Source organism: Panulirus ornatus, chromosome 4 (genome assembly GCF_036320965.1).
Source record: "Panulirus ornatus isolate Po-2019 chromosome 4, ASM3632096v1, whole genome shotgun sequence".
NCBI lineage: Eukaryota > Metazoa > Arthropoda > Malacostraca > Decapoda > Palinuridae > Panulirus > Panulirus ornatus.
Genome location: NC_092227.1, coordinates 44439949 through 44463987, shown reverse-complemented (window position 1 = coordinate 44463987; position 24039 = coordinate 44439949). Strand labels below are relative to the sequence as shown.

The 24039-nt window shown below is 41.9% G+C and overlaps 2 protein-coding genes across 2 annotated transcripts in view; both read right to left on the bottom strand.

Annotated features, from left to right (window-relative positions):
* The window catches only part of LOC139766049 (uncharacterized), a 35381-nt gene extending 33429 nt beyond the window's left edge, over positions 1-1952 (bottom strand). Inside the window, exon 1 of the mRNA XM_071694195.1 lies at positions 1653-1952. The gene's annotated coding sequence lies outside the window, so the exon portion shown is untranslated. The remainder of the gene's footprint in view (positions 1-1652) is intronic.
* LOC139764508 (uncharacterized) overlaps positions 1-24039 on the bottom strand; it is a 612046-nt gene that overhangs the window by 526427 nt on the left and 61580 nt on the right. The gene's annotated exons all lie outside the window — the stretch shown is intronic.

The window sequence follows — 24039 nt, the reverse complement described above, 5'->3', positions numbered from 1 at the left end:
AGCTGTGTAGGTATGTATATTTGCGTGTGTGGACGTATGTATATACATGTGTATGGGGGTGGGTTGGGCCATTTCTTTTGTCTGTTTCCTTGCGCTACCTCGCAAACGCGGGAGACAGCGACAAAAAAAAAAAGAAAAAAAAAAAAATATATATATATATATATATATATATATATATATATATATATATATATATATACATTCTTTCATACTTGATCGCCATTACCCGCGTTAGCGAGGTAGCCCTTGGAAGAGACTAAAGAGGGGCCACATTCGCTTACATCCATTCAAAACACCGAAAGCACACACACACACACACACGCATATATATATATATATATATATATATATATATATATATATATATATATATATATATATATATATTCTCTTCAGGAGAAAACGTTCCATGCAGATTTCAATTTAACTTGTTCAACCGTTTCTCTGGTTTTATATTTCAGGTATCTGATAACAGTATACAGATCGGTCCATTTCAACAGTGAAGAGTTAAAGGTTGGATAATAAAGGTGAGAGACTGATCAAACACAAGCCATGCTTTGAGAAACTGACGCCTAACTAACGTCACGAAAATCAAATAAGGTAAAGGAATACGCCAGGATGCCAGTGACTTGCCAGACGACAGAAGAGATAATGAAGAATGAAAATATAGAAACTTTCAAAATATTATAGGAAAGAAATACGGGGAGGGGGAAAAATCCCATAGCGTGCAAAAGAAAAAAAAGAAGGCGGTAGGAAAGACTGAAGTGGACAGGAAAAAATGAAAAGAATCATATACATGATACGGGGAGAGAGAGAGAGAGAGAGAGAGAGAGAGAGAGAGAGAGAGAGAGAGAGAGAGAGAGAGAGAGAGTGTGTGTGTACCGACGAACTGTACATATGACAAGACTTCACCATTAGGTAGGGCTACAGCGTAGCATCCAACGCGTATCATCCTTCATGAATGATACCGTTCATCTCTCCACCGCCACGCCACGCACACTGCATCATTATCACATCCTGGGCAACTCTGGGACTGTTTTAAGCCAATTTTCAAAGCTTCCTTTGAATATTCCCATACTTCTCCCAGGAGGAATTCTTATTTTACCTGATAAGACACTAAATAACCTTTCCATCTTTTCCAATGGGCAGTCTTTGAGTCTTTGGTTGGGTGGTTGTTTAAACTATCAGCCAATCAACAACCAGGGCTATTAAGGCCGTCAACCTAAGCTACATCCACCAACCGAAAAATCTGGGACACCTTCAGGTGTGGACGATAGTTCTAGGACGACATACGCTCCCACATATATATATGTGGCTCTGATTTTCGTTCGATATCTTCCTTGTATTTTTCAAGGTGTTCCTGCAGACTTAAATGCTGCTGTGCCTACCATGCTGGGGCGCCGATCTCACTTCGAATCCAAGCACAGATTGTCATTCATCTATTTCTCTTCTTTCTAAGCATTAAAGTTCCCCTTTTTTTTTTAACGTTTCATGATCATTCAAATACTCCATTCCCTCGATTTCCCTCGTTAAGTGCTGCTGAGAGAGAGAGAGAGAGAGAGAGAGAGAGAGAGAGAGAGAGAGAGAGAGAGAGAGAGAGAGAGAGAGTAATGAGATGTTGCCACAAGGCAGGTCTAGGGCGCAAGACTCACCGCAGGAAAATATATACGATCACGAAGAACGAGTCGTGTGAGTAACTGGTGTTGTCAGGTGTTGTGTGTGAGGTGGAGGTGGTCGTGGACCGAGAGCCAGCAGCCCACGTGTGGGGGAGGCAGGAAAGATCAGTGACAGCTACCTGGGTCAAAGGAACGACGTCTGACAGCCACCGAAGTGCTGGTTCACCTCGCAGCCGTCATTAACCCTCCCGACACCCAGGCGGGTAGTACCGGTAATACACCTCCCTGGTCGGTGGCTGCCTACCACCTACTACCTGCCAGAGAGAGAGAGAGAGAGAGAGAGAGAGAGAGAGAGAGAGAGAGAGAGAGATAGAGACCCGTATTCGTGAAAGACTTATGAATAAGAAGGAAGGACAGCCATTCACAGCAAGATAATCAAGGTACTGGTGCACAATGGAGCAAAAGAAAGCTTAAGAAAGCGAACAAAATCATAGCGTAACAAACAACACAAAGACATCTTCTCATGATACAGCGACACGAGTCTATTGTCGCCTCTCACAGTGTGTGACGCGAGGTGCGGAAACACGTCAGAGAACACCAAACATGGAAGACGCTAGACGTAACACAGGGACCTCCACCCGTGACGGAAGAACCTCCATCCGTGACGGAAGGACCTCCACCCATGACGAAAGGACCTCCACCCGTGACAGAGGGGCTTCCCCTCTTGACAGAACGACCTCCATTTGTGACAAAGAAACCTCTATCCGTGACTAATGGACCTCCACCCGTGACAGAGGGACCTCCATCCGTGACAGAGGAACCTCCATCCGTGACAGAGGCACCTCCAACCTGGACCTCCACCCGTGACAGAGGGACCTCCATCCGTGACAGAGGAACCTCCATCCGTGACAGAGGCACCTCCAACCGTGACAGAGGGACCTCCACCCGTGACAGAGGGACCATCAGTGACAGAGGGACCTCCATCCGCGACAGAGGGACCTCCATCCGTGACAGAGGGACCTTCAACCGTGACGGAAGGACCTCTACCCGTGACAGAGGGACCTCCACCAGTGACAGAGGGACCTCCATCCGTGACAGAGGGACCTCCAACCGTGACGGAAGGACCTCTACCCGTGACAGAGGGACCTCCACCAGTGACAGAGGGACCTCCATCCGTGACAGAGGCATCTCCAACCGTGACAGAGGGACCTCCATCCGTGACAGAGGCACCTTCAACCGTGACAGAGGGACCTCCAACCGTGACGGAAGGACCCCCACCCGTGACAGAGGGACCTCCATCCGTGACAGAGGGACCTCCAACCGTGACGGAAGGACCTCTACCCGTGACAGAGGGACCTCCACCAGTGACAAAGGGACCTCCATCCGTGACAGAGGGACCTCCAACCGTGACGGAAGGACCTCTACCCGTGACAGAGGGACCTCCACCAGTGACAGAGGGACCTCCATCCGTGACAGAGGGACCTCCAACCGTGACGGAAGGACCTCTACCCGTGACAGAGGGACCTCCACCCGTGACAGAGGGACCTCCACCCGCGACAGAGGGACCTCATCCATGACAGAGGAACCGGGCCAGAGTGTGTTGACAACGCCACCATCAGACTAGGGTGATCGTGCAGGTAATCAATCACAGGTAAAAAAAAAAATCTAATTAACGTTCCCTCGGCCCTGTCCCCCCAACCCCCATCCTCCCTTACGGACACTCTCCCCCCCCCCCACCCCAGTAGGTTGAGGCCCCACAAACAGACACAGTGATAACCCCAGCAGTTACTGCCTCCAAAATGCAGGCTTGGATCTGTTCACCAAAGGTGGAATATTTGTGAAACAGCTATTGAAAGAACTACCACTTGTAACACCAACGAACGCATACGCAGAATATCTTTGTGGACACACACACACACACACACACACACACACACACACACACACACACACACACGAAGAGAGTAATTGGATGAAGTGGTGTACAGTTCCAGTGAGCTGAATTTCCAATCTGTTTCAACAACATTGACAGTTTAATTGAAAGTAATGTCAGACTTTGGGTACGATGCGTAAGAGAGAGAGAGAGAGAGAGAGAGAGAGAGAGAGAGAGAGAGAGAGAGAGAGAGAGAGAGAGAGAGAGAGAGAGAGAGAGATCTGTACGAATGTGACTGTGAGTTCTGAATAAGGTGATAGTGTATGGACACAGAAGGTGAATCATACTGTTAGTTTACGGGATCTCTACGTATGGGTTCAAGATGTGAAATATAGTGCTAGTGTAAGGGTTCAACTGGTGAAGTACAGAGTGTAAGGGTTCAACTGGTGCATTAGAGTAAGGGTTCAACTGGTGAAGTACAGTGTTAGTGTAAGGGTTCAACTGGTGCATTAGAGTAAGGGTTCAACTGGTGCATTAGTGTAAGGGTTCAACTGGTGAAGTACAGTGTTAGTGTAAGGGTTCAACTGGTGTATTAGTGTAAGGGTTCAACTGGTGCATTAGTGTAAGGGTTCAACTGGTGAAGTACAGTGTTAGTGTAAGGGTTCAACTGGTGCATTAGTGTAAGGGTTCAACTGGTGAAGTACAGAGTGTAAGGGTTTAACTGGTGCATAAGTGTAAGGGTTCAACTGGTGAAGTACAGTGTTAGTGTAAGGGATCAACTGGTGCATTAGTGTAAGGTTCAACTGGTGAAGTACAGAGTGTAAGGGTTCAACTGGTGCATTAGTGTAAGGGTTCAACTGGTGCATAAATGTAAGGGTTCAACTGGTGAAGTACAGTGTTAGTGTAAGGGTTCAACTGGTGCATTAGTGTAAGGGTTCAACTGGTGAAGTACAGTGTTAGTGTAAGGGATCAACTGGTGCATTAGTGTAAGGTTCAACTGGTGAAGCACAGAGTGTAAGGGTTCAACTGGTGCATTAGTGTAAGGGTTCAACTGGTGAAGTACAGTGTTAGTGTAAGGGATCAACTGGTGCATTAGTGTAAGGTTCAACTGGTGAAGCACAGAGTGTAAGGGTTCAACTGGTGCATTAGTGTAAGGGTTCAACTGGTGCATTAGTGTAAGGGTTCAACTGGTGAAGTACAGTGTTAGTGTATGTGTTCAAACACGGTGAAATACAGTGTTAATGACTGGGTGCTGTAATGTGGTGTTACTGTATTGTACTACGGGTGACATCAGAGATAAAACGATTGAGATTTGGAGAACAAAGTCCTATTTCTGCTTACCATTAGTTGGATACATGACTGGTACAACAAATTTGCCACTTCGCAAAACTACGACGTGTTATGTCACTGTCAAGTATTCAGTGTAGAGAATGGGTTCGTATATCTATGTCTAGACATAAAGATATCTGATATTTAAGATACTATTATACAACAGTACAAATGCATCATTTCAAAGGGATAAAAGTATGAAAGGCATATCGGGAAAACATTACAAAAAAGTTTCAAAGGAAGTTATAGAGATTCTGTGAACAACTTTAAGCAAAAATACTTTTGTGAACAATTCTAAAAAAAAGTATCCTGTCGGTAGTTTCCAGCGAAAGAAAAAAAATATTTTGTGAACAATTCCAAAAAGAAATATACTGTGAATAGTTTCAAGCAAAAAAACATTGTTTGGGAACAATTTCAACCAAATCATTCTGTGGATCATTCTGGGCAGAAATGCTCTCTGTGAACCATTTCAAGCAACAATAATCAATTAACATTTAAAAGCGGAGATATTCTATAACCTGTGTTATTAACAAATGCAGATCATCTCTTTATTTCCATATATTTCACACTATCAACCAAACAAACCATTTCAACACCGATATGAGAGACAATGTAACGTTGTATTGTCCCCAACTCACAATACCATTCATTCTCCACACTGGGATGTGGGAGCAATGAAAAAAAAATCACACTGAATGGTCATCATAGAGGTAATTATGTTCTCATTACACCAATTCCATACCTAGCTATCCACCCATCTGTCATCATATATATATATATATATATATATATATATATATATATATATATATATATATATACAGAGATAGATAAGACAGATAGATAGATAGATAGATAGATAGATAGAGAGAGAGAGAGAGAGAGAGAGAGAGAGAGAGAGAGAGAGAGAGAGAGAGAGAGAGAGAGATTGAAAAACACATTGAAACAAACAAACAGATCAAGGGATAAATAAAAGGTTAGTTTTGAAGAGAAAAGGAAATAGACTCTTTTTTTTTTTTTGCATTTCTACATTGGAGGTTTCCGTGACGGACCAAAGTCCACATCAGAACCGAGCCCTTGTTAAAATATAGAGAGGTTCGTGAGAGAGCCAAAGAAGAGACAAGGGAGAGTATTGACGAATTTTGGAGGAAAAGAAAACCTTGTCTTTTAAAATGTGTCAGGTCGTAGTTATTGGGAAAGATGTGAGGCAGCAGAGACTTCCAAAGCTTCGACGTGTGAGGTGACAATGATCATGACCGCTTACTGAGGACAGACGATGAAACTTTGCTAAGAAAAGGACGACCTTAAACCTTCAGGCACGAAGGAACGACCGTTGAGCACGAAGGAACGACCCTTGAGCACAACGGAACGACCCTTGAGCACGACGGAACGACCCTTGAGCACGAAGGAACGACCCTTGAGCACGAAGGAACGACCCTTGAGCACGACGGAACGACCCTTGAGCACAACGGAACGACCCTTGAGCACAACGGAACGACACTTGAACACGACCGTACAATCTATTGCTATGATGACGGTCTTATTGGCCTGGTCAAACGCCAAGTTGTCGGATCCAAGGATCTGACCGTCGTACTGCAGGGTCGTACCGTCGTGTTGATGGGTTGTAAAGCCATGATCTGAGGTTGCGCTGTCATACTCAAGGAATGTACCGTCGTTCTCAAGGGATGTACCACTGTACTCAAGGGATGTACCGTCGTGCTCAAGGACCGTACCGTCGTACTCAAGGGATGTACCGTCGTGCTTAAGGACCGTAGCGTCGTACTCAAGGGCCGTAACCTCGTGCTCAAGGGACATAACCTCGTGCTCAAGGGCCGTACCGTCGTGCTCAAGGGATGTACCACTGTACTCAAGGGCCGTACCGTCGTACTCAAGGGCCGTACCGTCGTGCTCGAGGGACGTACCTTTGTGCTCAAGGGCCGTACCGTCGTGCTCAAGGGCCGTACCGTCGTGCTCAAGGGCCGTACCGTCGTGCTCAAGGGCCGTACCGTGGCGCTCGTAGGGCTGAGCTTAATATCGTCAGCATTAATGTCATTCTTGAAAACTTGGATGGTTAGTACGTCTACACGCGCGGGGTTCTTATCTGTGTGTATCCCCAAACTGCGCTCCATCTGCCTCGGGCAATTTGGACGACAATTAACACGAAGTAATCTGGACTTGGATCTTAATGGCACCAATACTGAGATTTGCTCCACGGAAAATCCCAGAGCCTTTCGGGATTTCACACTTTCATAATTATCCCTGGATTTTTGCACCGGTTTCTGTCCACGTTTACTCTCTCTCTCTCTCTCTCTCTCTCTCTCTCTCTCTCTCTCTCTCTCTGTATGTGTGTGTGTGTTTGTTTGTTTGTTTGTGTGTGACTACTATCTGCACGTTGCGGGGAGAGTTTTACACTAGAGTTACCCCGTCTCTTAACCCTGTATTTATGTACCATGTCTTTACTCCTAACTACACACACACACACACACACACACACATTTTAAGCCAGGTTCTCATTTATAGACCAACCCCAAATGGAAGATGAACACCTGGGTTAGGTGTGGGCACAATACCACGCCTAGGATTCGAAACTAGGCTGAACAGTGCGTGAAACATGTGTGTAACCAACGACCAGCTCCGCGTCTACAACCATAACCCCATCAAAAGGAAGATGAATCACTGTATGCCAAAATCCAATCACCACACACGATTATAACTCATCACAACCCACAAGATCTCACCAGGATACACAAGAACTCACTAAAGCATACGAGAACACATCACGACTCACACAGAAACTGACCAGAACTCACAGCATTGTCCTAGGGTCCCAGAAGATCACCTTGGGGTCCAACAGACCCTCTCCGAGACCCGGGATATCTCCCTAATATCCGGCAGAACTCCATGGAGATTCACCAGGGTCCCTCCTAGAGGTCGACGAGAAACCAAACCAAGATTTTGTGATGAACACTTAGAAAAGAAAAGAAAAAAATCTCACCTAAACTTGCCAAGGGATGACCGAAACCGGGCAGATGCAATGGGCATATCCCCTTAAAGAGAGAGAGAGAGAGAGAGAGAGAGAGAGAGAGAGAGAGAGAGAGAGAGAGAGAGAGAGAGAGAGAGAGAGTCTCATCATTCCACATGGTTCAGTCATGAACTGTGTATAGCACGTCATTGTGCGCCGGCCCATTCATATAAAACCTTCCTTGCGAATCACCTACGAATGATTCGCTGATCACGGACAATCAAACCAACAAGATTCGCATCCCGATTCGTTCTTTCGGCAAAAACGCACAAAACGAAAGATTCCGGAACCCAACTGAACCCGATTCCCGTTCCCGGTATAGAGCGGCTGCCGGGCAATCGAGCAATTAGGAATCAGACCCCGAAATAGAAAACCACCTGTTAGATTGAAATTCCAACTGCGTGTTGACCCTTTGGGAATCACTAAATAAGATTCGCTCAATTAGCAAGCGAAGGCCATTTGGGAACCACTAAATACGATTGCTTTAATTAGCAGGGTCACCAGTACTGCTTGGGCCGGCTAGCTCTGGACACTGGTGCACGCAGAGGACCTTACCTTACTCGGTTTTACTGCAGTGTTCGACACTTCTTCTTCGTTCTTTTACAATCATTTCTCCTTTTTTCCCCCATTTGCTATACAGTTGTATGGACACCCTCAAGCAATGCTGCAAGTTCGTTCTAAATCTTCCTTTCCGCTCCGTCTGTCTGGCTTATCCTCTCTCTGTATTCTCTCTCTCTCTCTCTCTCTCTCTCTCTCTCTCTCTCTCTCTCTCTCTCTCTCTCTCATTTAAATCATGCTTGCGATCTCCACCAGTGTTGCTATGCGCAGCCCTCTCCAAAGCACACAATTTTCCGCCTCTCTCAGGTTATCACACTAGCTCAAATATTCTACACATACACAGACACACAGACACACACACACACACACACACACACACACACAAAGAGGGGAAAAAAGTTCCCAACAGTTACACTGAACACAAGAATATTAAAAAAAAAAAATCCAACAAAACTTTCCACGTAAAAAGAAAAAAATCGTTAGGAATAATTAAACGGCTTATGTAAACCTAATTCTCCTCCTCCTCCTCTTCCTCCTCCTCCAGTATGTTCTTCCACCAAAGCATAACCATTACAAACGGGTCTTGCTGTTAACAGGAGGTGTCACACATCCTCGCTTGGGTGCAGATCACAGTTCTAACACCACCGTTTTTGTATCTCCCTAAATATTCCCACTTCAGAATCTTTCCACAATGCTCCAACGTCCAACGTGTATGTTTCGTTGTTTTGTTCTCCTATTTCCCTTTGAGATCTTCTCATTTGTACTTTGTGTCATTTTCTCCTCGGCCATTTTTCCGTACTTCCCCTTTATCGTCTATGGTGCTATCCACACAACTATCTACTGATCTCCCATCTCGCCTTCCTTTCCAGTTTTTGTTTCCCCTCGTATATCACCCCAATTCTTTCCCTGGCTTTTACATCGCAGTATCTTCTGTTAACGCACTACTTGTCTGCCATTCTTTGTCATCCTCATCGCTCTGTGATTCGCTTTTCTTTCATAACATTTTTCCTTACGAATATACAGATATTTCCCTTGTTTTACCGTTCTGCCGCAGAACACTCGCCCCTCTTGTTTTAACTGTTTCTGGTCAGCTTTATCAACCCCATCTCACGTCATCGCTTCATCTACCATCTGAACAAACTGTGTTCACCTACTGATACCTTACTGGCCATACTAACATTAACCTAATAACAAATTCTATTTCTACACAGTTAATCTTTAGGATCAATTACTAATTGTCAGAGAGAGAGAGAGAGAGAGAGAGAGAGAGAGAGAGAGAGAGAGAGAGAGAGAGAGAGAGAGAGAGAGAGAGTTTAAACACCTTTGAGGGCGTATGTACAGGTATGGGTGCGTATGCAAATCTTAGTATGTAGTACACTGTACGTGTATGCATATATAACAAATCAAGATGTCATGAACCCTTTTCCCTCTAGCGAGCTGTGTTCCCCTGTTGCACTTTAACGAAGCTGTCAAATGCACACCTCCGGCCCTCTATGTCTGAACCAACCGTCACCCAACCTACCTCTCCATGCTCACAGACCAACCCACCCTACCTCTCCATACTCATAAACCAACCAACCTACCTCTCCATGCTCACAGACCAACCCACCCTACCTCTCCATGCTCATAAACCAACCAACCTACCTCTCCATGCTCACAGACCAACCCACCCTACCTCTCCATACTCATAAACCTAACCTAACCTACCTCTCCATGCTCACAGACCAACCCACCCTACCTCTCCATACTCATAAACCAACCAACATACCTCTCCATGCTCACAGACCAACCCACCCTACCTCTACATGCTCACAGACCAACCCACCCTACCTCTCCATGCTCATAAACCAACTAACCTACCTCTTCATGCTCACATATAAAACCATCATAACCTCTCGTTTCTTTTGGCTGGCTAATCTCACGCAAGTCAAGCATGAAATTTTATATTACAGTCGATCAGATTTTCAGGCATCTCCGTCATACATCAAAGATGTTCTCTGGAAAACCCAGTACAGCCACTGAAGGAGAAAATATGGCTCTACATTTCTTGTCATGGAATAATCTCCTTGTCTAAGTATCAGCATAGTCACTTTCTCTATTCGTCTTTCTAAACGTATATACAAACAGCACGTCTTGAGCACTGCGGTATTACAGTGATTTTTCTGCTGTCAATTTCTTTTTTCATCTGTTCCATATGACCACGAAAATCAGGCAACACGCTTTACTAACTCAACACCGAGGATGTGGAGACAATACCTCCACCGGTGCGCCTTCCAGACTTGCTAAACCAACGTGTCCTGAAAGTAGTGTGTCCTGACTGTTGATGAACACTCAACCATCAATCCTAAATTTCCTGCAAGTACAAGCGTGATAATTTCTAATCCATCTGTCCTAAAAGTAGATGAATGTTCAACCATGAACCAATATGTCCTGAAGGTAGAGGCTTGATCAACCTTCCGTCCATGGATGCTGGAAGGCATCTTATGGTTCATCGGTAACCCAAATGTCAAAGATGTGGAGGCAGGACTTCTAATCCCTGCGCCACAGCAGTAGGCTTCAGAGTTCAACTCCAGTCCACAAGTACGGAGTCTCTTGGGGTCTACAGTTTAAAAAGGACCATCTCTACACTCCAGGAGATATCAGGGGGCGCATAGATGTCTCCTAACGACCTTTAACTCCCGTTCCGAGACTCAATAATCCAACCCGCAAGATTTGGGCTCACCGTACTCGACCCCAGATCTCAAACGTTCGCCCTTAGCATTCACCGTATGCTATAAAACTCATGACAGTGAATGAATTCAATGACTCAGACGTTCATACTGATTCAACCGTTCACCCTTAAAGGGTAAATGCAATGGCGATTAATTTTCAATTTACTTTATTGTTTTTGTTAGATTTTAAAGAAAAAAAACCGCTTTGAAATCGGTACATGAATAACGGAGTTCATGACGCATGAAACGAGTCTATTTTTACACGATGACGTCACGACATGCACAAATATTGGCGGTCGGTATGGCGAGAAGACATAGCGGCGACTCGAGCTCCAGCGAACATCCAGACATATGTATGTCCGATGGCTCATCGATTTTTGAGGATCCTGACAATGGAGATGTCCAGCGAGGGACTCAACCATTACCTTTTCGAGCCGGAAGCTGCTGATCTGATTGAAGGATCCAACACACAAGGCAGCCCCGTGCCCTAGGGAAACGCAGGACGCTTGGGGAATAATGATTGGTAAAAAATACATTTGTTACAAGAAACATATTAAGTTGTATTCTCGAATTACAAATATTTAGATTAATATAGCGATATTGTCAATATTTAGAGGAGGATACATTTCTATATATCGCTCCTTAACGTTGAATTTGATACAGGTTGGGCACAATAGCCGAATGACCTTTCTTTCTACTTGTACAAAGGAAATTACATGCAAAATGACCTCCAATACACAGCCAATCAGAGCATCGCCTCCAAACCATATGCATGTGTACAGACACAATACTTTACCATGACAATATCACCTCCGTAAAAAGTAGCATCACTACTGTGGAACACGATTTCATAATTTGACAAAGTTACCATCATTATATTTACAGGTGTTTCTGTGGTCACTCTCCCCCAATGACGACAGTTACCGAGTCAATTTGATGTCATGAAATCCCACAGGTTATGGCGGTGTTAATGTAGTGACGTCACAGCGAGGGCGCCAGTAAAACCGCGCGATTAGCAAAACCGTCCAGGTGTGACACACAACTTTCCCACAATATCTCCGCTGTAGTTCAACCGATTTCGATGAAATTTTCGCAACAAGCATATTTTTCTTAGTACAATTTATGATCAAATTATCAAAATGCGTGGCACATACCCTTCAAAATTAGCTTTTACGATGTTTGAGCTAGGACTTGACCTATGATATCATACACTAAGGGTCGTTCGAAGATTGTAAGGCGTTCGCTCTGTCTTAAAACACTTGTTTTAAAACTCACGGTTCTTCTAGTACTCACAAGTTCGACTCGAGACCCGTCGCAGAAGACCTGCCCTAACACTCATGCGGTAGCCCACATAGTAGGCTCTTCCTATACACAGAAGCCTCGTCCCAACCCGCAGACGTCCGTCCTATGACGTAAAGGTTCGTCGTGTGACGCAGTAGCTCAAGTCCCCACGACACAGTAACTCTTAAGCAGTCGCCACTCTTGGCTCAACTTTACCGCTGGTTCATCGTTTAATTCACGCACCAGTTCATCTCTCCTCGTCTCTCTGGGTTTACCCCGACATTCGGGTCTCCTTCTTTCTCAGACAACTGGTGATAATCATTAACAGTATTATTACTATTATCATTATCATTATTATCATTATTATCATTATCATTATCATTATCATTATTACGAGAACTGTCTCGTTTCTTGCTGTATATCACTTGAGCAACAACGGTACCAAGTGTTGGAATTACGAAACATTTTGATCACGTCGTCATGCACAGAAGCCTGGAGGAACCGCTGAATATAACCCCTACCAAAAACTCTGAGCTTTCTAAGGCGGGCTTATGCATGACCCTCCTCCCTATATTTGCACAAATCTGAATCCCCTCCACATCACCACTCTCCATGACAAACATGGACTACGCCATTTGTAGACGACCCTTTTAAAGTAAAATGTTCTCACATATATTATCAAAACTATGCGTCTCCCATGAGGAGGTGGGGTATGCAATCCTAAGGGCTTCAGCAACACAACCTTGAATCGACATGTCATTAAGAGCGCATCTTGAAGCCATCATATCACTTGCCGTGGCGCTTTTGAGGCAAACTCCCTGGCTTTTGTCTGTTTAAGGGACTTGATCCTACATGAAGTTTCTGGCTCTGTCCTTCAGTTACGACGGGGTCCCATACGAAGTCCCTGGCTTTATCTACTCAAAGGATCGGGTGCTACATAAAGCTCCGGGCTTTATTTTCTCAAGGGAAGGGGTCATACAGGAAGTTCATGGCTTTCTTTGTACAAGGGATGAGGTCGTACATGAAGTTTCTGGCTTTACCTACTCAAGGACCGTGGTCATATAAGAAGCACCTGTCTTATCTGTCCAACGGATGGCTCTTATCTGACAAAAGGAAGGTGACACACGAAGCTCCCTGGCTTTGTCTGCCCAATAGAAAGGTCATACATCAAATTTCCGATCCCTTCTGCTCAATGGTCGAGGTCTTATGGGTTATCAAGGACTTCAACAAATTTCCTTCTCCTTGGAAAGACTCCCTTCCATACCAAAGTCTTTTTCGCCAAGCCAAGTCAATCTCGACGTTCATTTTCTCCCGTAACAATGTCTATGTCTGTGAGTATTGGCATATCGGTGTCACGTCAACAGACATGGGAGTCTTCGTCATACGGATCCTCTATAGTACGTCACATCCTCCTGGGCCTCACACGTTCCGAGGTGTTAGCAAGTCAATGGTGACATACGGACATACAAGAGGGGAAAAAAAGAGCATATATATATATATATATATATATATATATATATATATATATATATATATATATATATATATATATATGTGTGTGTGTGTGTGTGTGTGTGTGTGTGTGTGTGTAAAGCAAACAGAATAGACGGAGAGATCGATAAAAAAAGAGAGATGCCACAAACAGGTAAAACTAATACGCAAAACGAAAACAAAAAGTCAGAGGAAAGAACGTACATATAAAAAAACGATGTGTCTGAGAGCATATGATGGAGAAACAAGATAGTAAAAACGTAAAACTACAAAAAGGGGAAAATTTATGTAAAAATAACAGAAGAGCATGACAGAATTAAAGTGAAACAGACACAAGAACAGAAAATGTTGAGGAAATAAGAATGAAACAATATCAAAACGGAACATGTTCAAAGAAAACGCGTGAATTTACGTAAGACACAAGACAGGGAAAAATTTAAAGCGAAAGAAAACGGGATACAATCAAAGAAGGAAAACATAGAACACAGGTGATACATAGGAAAGCCGACGAATTTAAGTGATACATACAAAACAAAACAAAATAAAGAATGCGAGACACAAACACACACACACACACACATACATACATACATATATATATATATATATATATATATATATATATATATATATATATATATATATATACACTGTAAAGCTAACAATCATGAAAAATACAAATCTAAGAAACGCGAGTGATACAAAGCTAAGAAAAACGAGTGATACAAAGCTAAGAAAAACTAACGATACACAATGCAAAGAAACACGAACAATACACAATCCAAAGAAATACGAATGATACAAGGCTAACACGAATGATACAAGGCTAAGAAACACGAGTGATACAAAGCTACGTAACTAGAATGATAAAGCTAAGAAACACGAATAATACAAAACTGAATAACAAATATGATACAAAGCTAAGGTACACGAATGATACAAAGCTAAGAAACACTAATGATAACTAGCTAAAAAACACGAGCGATACAAAGCTAAGTAACACAAATCAATCAAAGCTAAGTAGCAGCAGTGATACAAAACTAATTAACACGAATGATACAAAGTTAAGTAACACGACTGATACAAAACTAAGAAACACGGGTGGTACAAAGCTAAGTAACACGAATGATTCATAGCTAAGAATCACGAGTGATACAAAGCTAGGAAACACGAATGACACTAAACTAAGAAACACGAGTGGTACAAAGCTAAGAAACACGAGTGATATAAAGCTAAGAAGCACAAATGATACAAAGCTAAGAAACACTAGTGATACAAAGCTATGTAACACGAATGATATTAAGCTAAGAAACATGAATGATGCAAAGCTAAGAAACATGAATGATGCAAAGCTAAGAAAATGGAGATACAAAAGCTATGAAACGAGTTAAAAAACAAGAGTGATACAAAGTAACGCGAATGAAACAAAGCTAAGAAAAACGAGTAATATAAAGCTAAGAAACACGAGTGATACAAAGCTAAGAAAAACGAGTGATACAAATTTAAGTAACACAAGTAATACAAAGCTCAGTAACACGAATGATACAAAGATAAGAAACACGGGTGATTAAAAGCTAAGTAATACGAGATACAAAGCTAAGAAACATTAATGATTCAAAGCTAAGAATCATTATTGATAAAGCTAAGAAACACGAGTGATTTAAAGCTAAATAACACGAGTTACAAAGCTGAGAAACATGAATGATACCAAGCTGAGTAACACGAATAATACAAAGCTAAGATACACGAGCGATACAATGCTAGTAGACAGGATATAACTCTAATACCCATAAATGAAAGAAAGCTAAGAAACGAGAGATTCAAAGCTAAATAACACAAGACACAGAGCTAAGAAACATTAATGATACAAAGCTAAGTAACGAATGAAACAAAGCTAGTAAATACGAATGATACAAAGCTAAAAAACACGGGTGATACAAAGCTAACAAACACGAGTGATACAAAGCTAAGAAACATGAATAATACAAAGCTAAGAAACAAGGGTGATTCAAAGGTAGGTAACACGAGACACAAAGCTAAGAAACATGAATGATACAAAGCTAGGAAACATGAACAAAACAAAGCTAAGAAACACGAGCGATACACAATGCGATGAAACACGAGCGATACACAATGCTAAGAAATACGAATGATACAAAGCTAAGAAACACGAGTGATACAAAGTAACACGAATGATACAAATCTAAGAAACATAAATGATACAAAGCTAAGAAACACGAGTGTTACAAAGCTAGGTAACAAGAATGATACATAGCTAAGAAACACGAGTGATTCAAAGCTAAGTAACACGAGATAAAAAACTAAGAAACATTTATGATACAAAGCTAAGTAACACGAATGATACAAAGCTAATAAATACGCGTGATACAAAGCTACGAAACATGAATAATACAAAGCTAATAAACACGAGTGATTCAAAGCTATGTAACACGAGACAAAGCTAAGAAACATGAAAGATACAAAGCTAAAAACATGAACGATACAAAACTAAGAAACATGAGCGTTACACAATGCTAAAAAACACGAATGATACAAAGCTAAGTAACACGAATAATACAAAGCTAAGAAACACGAGTGATACAAATATAAGTAACACGAATGATACAAATCTAAGAAACACGAGTGATACAAAGTAACTCGAATGATACAAAGCTAAGTAACACGATTGATACAAAGCTAAGAAAAACGAGTGATACAAATATAAGTAATACGAATGATACAAATCTAAGAAACACGAGTGATACAAAGTAACTCGAATGATACAAAGCTAAGAAACACGAATGATACAAAGCTAAGAAACACGAGTGATACAAAGTAACTCGAATGATACAAAGCTAAGAAACACGAATGATACAAAGCTAAGAAACACGAGTGATTCAAAGCTAAGTAACACGAGATAAAAAACTAAGAAACATTTATGATACAAAGCTAAGTAACACGAATGATACAAAGCTAATAAATACGCGTGATACAAAGCTACGAAACATGAATAATACAAAGCTAATAAACACGAGTGATTCAAAGCTATGTAACACGAGACAAAGCTAAGAAACATGAAAGATACAAAGCTAAAAACATGAACGATACAAAACTAAGAAACATGAGCGTTACACAATGCTAAAAAACACGAATGATACAAAGCTAAGTAACACGAATAATACAAAGCTAAGAAACACGAGTGATACAAATATAAGTAACACGAATGATACAAATCTAAGAAACACGAGTGATACAAAGTAACTCGAATGATACAAAGCTAAGAAACACGAATGATACAAAGCTACGTAAAAAGAATGATACAAAAGCTAAGAAACACGAGTAACAGAATACCACAGAAGAGAACACTTTATTTAGTCACATTTTTACAAAATGTATGGAACACAGCTCCTTGATAATTAGGTAATCATCTTAAAATGTAATTTATCATTTACATTTGACTAATTAAACAATGTGACTTGTCAGCAATAGTTACATTTACTTTTCATCACACTAATTCATCTACATACACTTAACACCGCTCTCAGAAAGTGCGATAGTTTGTTATGAAGTTACATTAGTAGTTTGCATTAACAAAATATAAATATCTAAACTGAATTGGTCTAAACCTTTATAATGTTTGAAATATACTCATTTCGCAACCTAAGAATATTCATTATATTTTCACATTGAAATGATACATGATCATCCTCACCCACAGCATCACCGTCATATTTACTACAAATACGATCTTCTCTACTCTCATCTTGATATCTACCCACAGTTACTGGTAATCTTGATATCTACCCACAGTTACTGGTAATCTTGATATCTACCCACAGTTACTGGTAATCTTGATATCTACCCACAGTTACTGGTAATCTTGATATCTACCCACAGTTACTGCTAATCTTGATATCTACCCACAGTTACTGCTAATCTTGATATCTACCCACAGTTACTGGTAATCTTGATATCTACCCACAGTTACTGGTAATCTTGATATCTACCCACAGTTACTGGTAATCTTGATATCTACCCACAGTTACTGGTAATCTTGATATCTACCCACAGTTACTGGTAATCTTGATATCTACCCACAGTTACTGGTAATCTTGATATCTACCCACAGTTACTGGTAATCTTGATATCTACCCACAGTTACTGCTAATCTTGATATCTACCCACAGTTACTGGTAATCTTGATATCTACCCAGGTTACTGGTAATCTTGATATCTACCCACAGTTACTGGTAATCTTGATATCTACCCACAGTTACTGGTAATCTTGATATCTACCCAGGTTACTGGTAATCTTGATATCTACCCACAGTTACTGGTAATCTTGATATCTACCCACAGTTACTGGTAATCTTGATATCTACCCACAGTTACTGGTAATCTTGATATCTACCCACAGTTACTGGTAATCTTGATATCTACCCACAGTTACTGGTAATCTACCGTCACCACAAGCTCGTAATTGCTCACTACACTGCGGTTACTCCGCGTTGATATTACAAGATGTTCCTCCACTTCATAAACCTGTTTATATGTTCTGTAGATACTAAAAATTGATTCAATTAACAAGCTGCTGTTCCTAGTAGTAATCCGTTGATCTTTTAACCTGAATTCAATTGCTTTTCTGAGGCAAGTTGAATTGGTAATGTTTAGCGATACCCACACCCCAGACACACCACAGTCATCACATATGGTCTTAATACATGCTAGCCATGGTCCGATGTCAAGACCGAGCAGGTATAATGACCCCAAACATTTATACATTAAATAACTCACTATTGTGTTCTTACCTGACTACAATCGCGACCAACATCCAAACATTCTACATTTGATATATATTCTCCATACACTATATCATCAGTGCTTGTGTTTTTGTGAACACATAACAAGTGCTTTAAAAAGTTTCATTTGCAATGATTCCATCTCCCTTACAGCATCCTGACCCCTTAGTTCTGATGCATAAATCATAACTGATAACAGTCCAATTTGCACATCAACTGGCAAATCATAGTAACAACTTGCAGCAGTTAGTGATTACATAGCTCTCGCTGCCTGGTCTTCTAACTCCAATTCTCCTTCACAAAACCCACCATGGTCATCACTCAGCTCAGAAACTCGAGCGATGCAAAGCCAAGATACACAAGTGACACGAAGAAAGCCAGCTGTTTAGTTCATATGCATCGCTTGTGTTTCTTTTTTTCAGGGACACGGCGGGGATAGAAGAACACTGGGAGGAGGGGAAAAAAAAAGGCAAAATGAGACAAGGGAGGAAATAGAAGGAGCAAAGGAAACGCTGACAAAGGAAATCTAAACGTGGCAGCAAACCTCGTGGATACTGAAGTGGACTAATAAAGGAACTGGACCATGAGTCTCTCTCTCTCTCTCTCTCTCTCTCTCTCTCTCTCTCTCTCTCTCTCTCTCTCTCTCTCTTCTCGCTGGAACATTTCCCCGGCGTGGCCACCAAGACAGGTGGAGGACGTACCTCAAGGAGGAGAAGGGGAGGGGGGAAAGGAGCGGGAGAGCTTCCTCCATCACGGGAGGTGAAGCAGGAGGTGGCTTGGGGAGGGTTATGTGGAGGAGGAGCTCCCTCCAGCAGGAGGTGTGGAGGAGGAGCTCCCTCCAGCAGGAGGTGTGGAGGAGGAGCTTCCTCCAGCATGAGGTGTGGAGGAGGAGCTTCCTCCAGCAGGAGGTGTGGAGGAGGAGCTTCCTCCAGCAGGAGGTGTGGAGGAGGAGGAGGCAGCTTGAGCAAGATAAGGGCGAGACGCATCATGCACACTCCAGATATCTGACACCGTCACGGGGACGATGTGGCCAGAGTGGGTGACTCAGGGTGAAAAGAAAGAAGAGAAAAACTTACTTCTGTTTATGAACCTCTGTCTACCTATCCACCTACCTACGAGAATATATATACTTCTATCATGGATAGATAGATACATAGATACAGATAGATAGATGGATGGATCAGATAAAGAGCGGATGTGAACGAATGAGGCCATTTCTTCATCGGTTCCTGACGCTAACTCGCTACCCTGGGGTAACGGTGAACAAGTATGGAATAATATCTATAAACTGTGTAACACCGGTACTTCTCATAGTTCTTATCATGTCTCCTGGACGACTGAATATCAACTCTACCAAGTCCCAGTGACTGCTAATGTTCAGAACAATGAAGATGAATCATAATGCTATATTTCTGGAGCCTCATGCCATCTCTGGTCAGAGGGAGGTCATCATCATCATGGTGGTGGCAGCTGTGTCATGGGTAAAAGGCTGACTGTTTGCTTGGGCATGAGGCCAACGTCTTTATGGTCGTCAACGTCAAGCTACATCCATCTTCTGCAGGTCTTCAAGATCATTCTAGGAACACGTACGGTGTGTATATATATATATATATATATATATATATATATATATATATATATATATATATATATTGTGTTAAAGCGCTGTTACCCACGCTGCGTTTTCAATATCATAATGGAATACTAGCTCAGGATTGTGTTTCTAGAAAGTCACCAGAAAAATTGTCGTGACACTAAAGTACATTGCTGTATAGAGAACGCTCCTCCCTCCAACCCCACTAAACAAAAAAAAAAAAAAGAAGAATCATCACTACAGAAACATATGAGAAAATATCGCTTGAAAGAGGAAAAAAAGGGAGAAAAACTGCCTTACATCTCTCACACAACTGAGAGAAAAAGTCACAAGGGTAAAATCAATGTAGAAGATGGGGGTCAGGGACTATCCTCGGGAAAGCCATGTACAAGCGATGTTGGCCCAGTGGTCCAGACTGCTCGTTTCCACAGCTGATGTCGGTACCGGATCCCTTTGTTTATTGCACTTCCCAGTACAGAGAGGCTAACCTCTACTGGACACCTGTACAGAGAATCAACCTCTATTGTATTCCTCCAGGACGGATAATTAACCTCTATTGTATTCCCTAGTACGGATAATTAACCTCTATTGTATTCCCCAGTACGGATAATTAATCTATTGTATTCCCCAGTACGGACAATCAACCTCTATTGTATTCCCCAATACAGAGACTTACTCTCTATTGTAATCCCCAGTACAGAGAACTAACCTACTGTAATCCCCAGTACAGAGAATTAACCTATTGTAATCCCCAGTACAGAGAACTAACCTATTGTAATCCCTAGTACAGAGAATTAACCTACTGTAATCCCCAGAACAGAGAACTTACCTATTGTAATCACCAGTACAGAGAACTTACCTATTGTAATCCCTAGTACAAAGAATTAACCTACTGTAATCCCCAGAACAGAGAACTAACCTATTACAATCCCCAGTACAGAGAACAAAGTTGTACTGTGCTCCTCACTTAAGACATTAACCTCTATTGTAATACTCAGTACAGAGAATTAAGTTCTACTGTACTTCCCAGTACAGAGAACTGAACTCTATTGACTTTCCCAGTACACTGAATACAGACCTTCATTATGCACCGGGGTGGAATACAGACCTATATTATGCACTGGAGTTGAATACAAACCTTCATTGTCAACCAAAGTGGAATGCAGACTCGAAAATTCACCCAAGAGGAATACTGAAATATATTTTGATACGGAATCTAACACAATCGTATTTCACGCACTGGTTAAGAAAATGGATGCTCTTTTCCTCATCGGAATGCAACACAGATGGATTTTCCCGAAGCAGAATGGCATTAGGAGGTTGCTGAACCGCACTGTGAATATATAGAAACCTGTTTCTCTGCACATTTCAACCAGGTTCAATATATAACTGTGGGTGTTGATATCGACTGTAATTTTTTACTCATTTCAGGGGTCCCGGGTTCGATCTTGGCTGTTGGAGGTTTGTATGTTCTATGAAGGTGCGCGTTCCTATGCACTTTGTTCGTATACATTATATATATATATATATATATATATATATATATATATATATATATATATATATATATATATATACATATATATGTATATATATTTATTATACTTTGTCGCTGTCTCCCGCGTTTGCGAGGTAGCGCAAGGAAACAGACGAAAGAAATGGCCCAACCCCCCCCCCCCCCATACACGTGTGGAAGTGAATTCTAGTGAATTCTGATGCGGGTAAAAATGAAAGTGGATGGCGAGAGATGACTCGAATGTCTGTTACTTATGTTTCTTCGCTAACGCTATAAATGGCGATGAAGTTCGAATGTACATCTCTCTCTCTCTCTCTCTCTCTCTCTCTCTCTCTCTCTCTCTCTCTCTCTCTATATATATATATATATATATATATATATATATATATATATATAGAAAAGCAAATGGATTTGTATGTAGCATTTATGGATCTGGAGAAGGCATATGATAGAGTTGATAGAGATGCACTGTGGAAGGTATTAAGAATATATGGTGTGAGAGGCAAGTTGTTAGAAGCAGTGAAAAGTTTTTATCGAGGATGTATGGCATGTGTACGTATAGGAAGAGAGGAAAGTGATTGGTTCTCAGTGAATGTAGGTTTGCGGCAGGGGTGTGTGATGTCTCCATGGTTGTTTAATTTGTTTATGGATGGGGTTGTTAGGGAGGTAAATGCAAGAGTTTTGGAAAGAGGGGCAAGTATGAAGTCTGTTGGGGATGAGAGAGCTAGGGAAGTGAGTCAGTTGTTGTTCGCTGATGATACAGCGCTGGTGGCTGATTCATGTGAGAAACTGCAGAAGCTGGTGACTGAGTTTGGTAAAGTGTGTGAAAGAAGAAAGTTAAGAATAAATGTGAATAAGAGCAAGGTTATTAGGTACAGTAGGGTTGAGGGTCAAGTCAATTAGGAGGTAAGTTTGAATGGAGAAAAACTGGAGGAAGTAAAGTGTTTTAGATATCTGGGAGTGGATCTGGCAGCAGATGGAACCATGGAAGCGGAAGTGGATCATAGGGTGGGGGAGGGGGCGAAAATCCTGGGAGCCTTGAAGAATGTGTGGAAGTCGAGAACATTATCTCGGAAAGCAAAAATGGGTATGGTTGAAGGAATAGTGGTTCCAACAATGTTGTATGGTTGCGAGGCGTGGGCTATGGATAGAGTTGTGCGCAGGAGGATGGATGTGCTGGAAATGAGATGTTTGAGGACAATGTGTGGTGTGAGGTGGTTTGATCGAGTAAGTAACGTAAGGGTAAGAGAGATGTGTGGGAATAAAAAGAGCGTGGTTGAGAGAGCAGAAGAAGGTGTTTTGAAATGGTTTGGGCACATGGAGAGAATGAGTGAGGAAAGATTGACCAAGAGGATATATGTGTCGGAGGTGGAGGGAACGAGGAGAAGTGGGAGACCAAATTGGAGGTGGAAAGATGGAGTGAAAAAGATTTTGTGTGATCGGGGCCTGAGCATGCAGGAGGGTGAAAGGAGGGCAAGGAATAGGGTGAATTGGATTGATGTGGTATACCGGGGTTGACGTGCTGTCAGTGGATTGAATCAGGACATGTGAAGCGTCTGGGGTAAACCATGGAAAGCTGTGTAGGTATGTATATTTGCGTGTGTGGACGTATGTATATACATGTGTATGGGGGTGGGTTGGGCCATTTCTTTCGTCTGTTTCCTTGCGCTACCTCGCAAACGCGGGAGACAGCGACAAAGAAAAAAAAAAAAAAAAAAAGAAATATATATATATATATATATATATATATATATATATATATATATATATATATATATATATATATATATATATATATATATATATATATATCCTAGTAACCACGAAACGGTTCCCATCAAATACCACAGACTTCAATATCAGGTGGAGCCTACGGCTGTATGTTAGGCCGGTTTCAATTGGTGACATTCCTTTTCCCTTGGAGATAGCTCTACAGCCTGGTCCTCTAGAATGTATTTTGTATGTCTGATCAACCAAAGAAATAAGTAAACCAATATCTGCCCATATTACCAGTCTCTCTCTCTCTCTCATCATTATTAGATAAGAAGGTAAAATATTCAACTTTCTTTTGAGTGGAGTAGATTATTGTTACTCTTCGTTCCAATATGACGAGATGTTTCTCAGAAGGCCAGGGGCGGATTTAGACGTCAGGAGTACCCCGGCGTGGTACTCTCCCTATTATAGAGACCTTACGAGCACCTTGAGCTGGTACTCTCCCCAGGCATAGGGAGACATTGTGAGCACCCTTG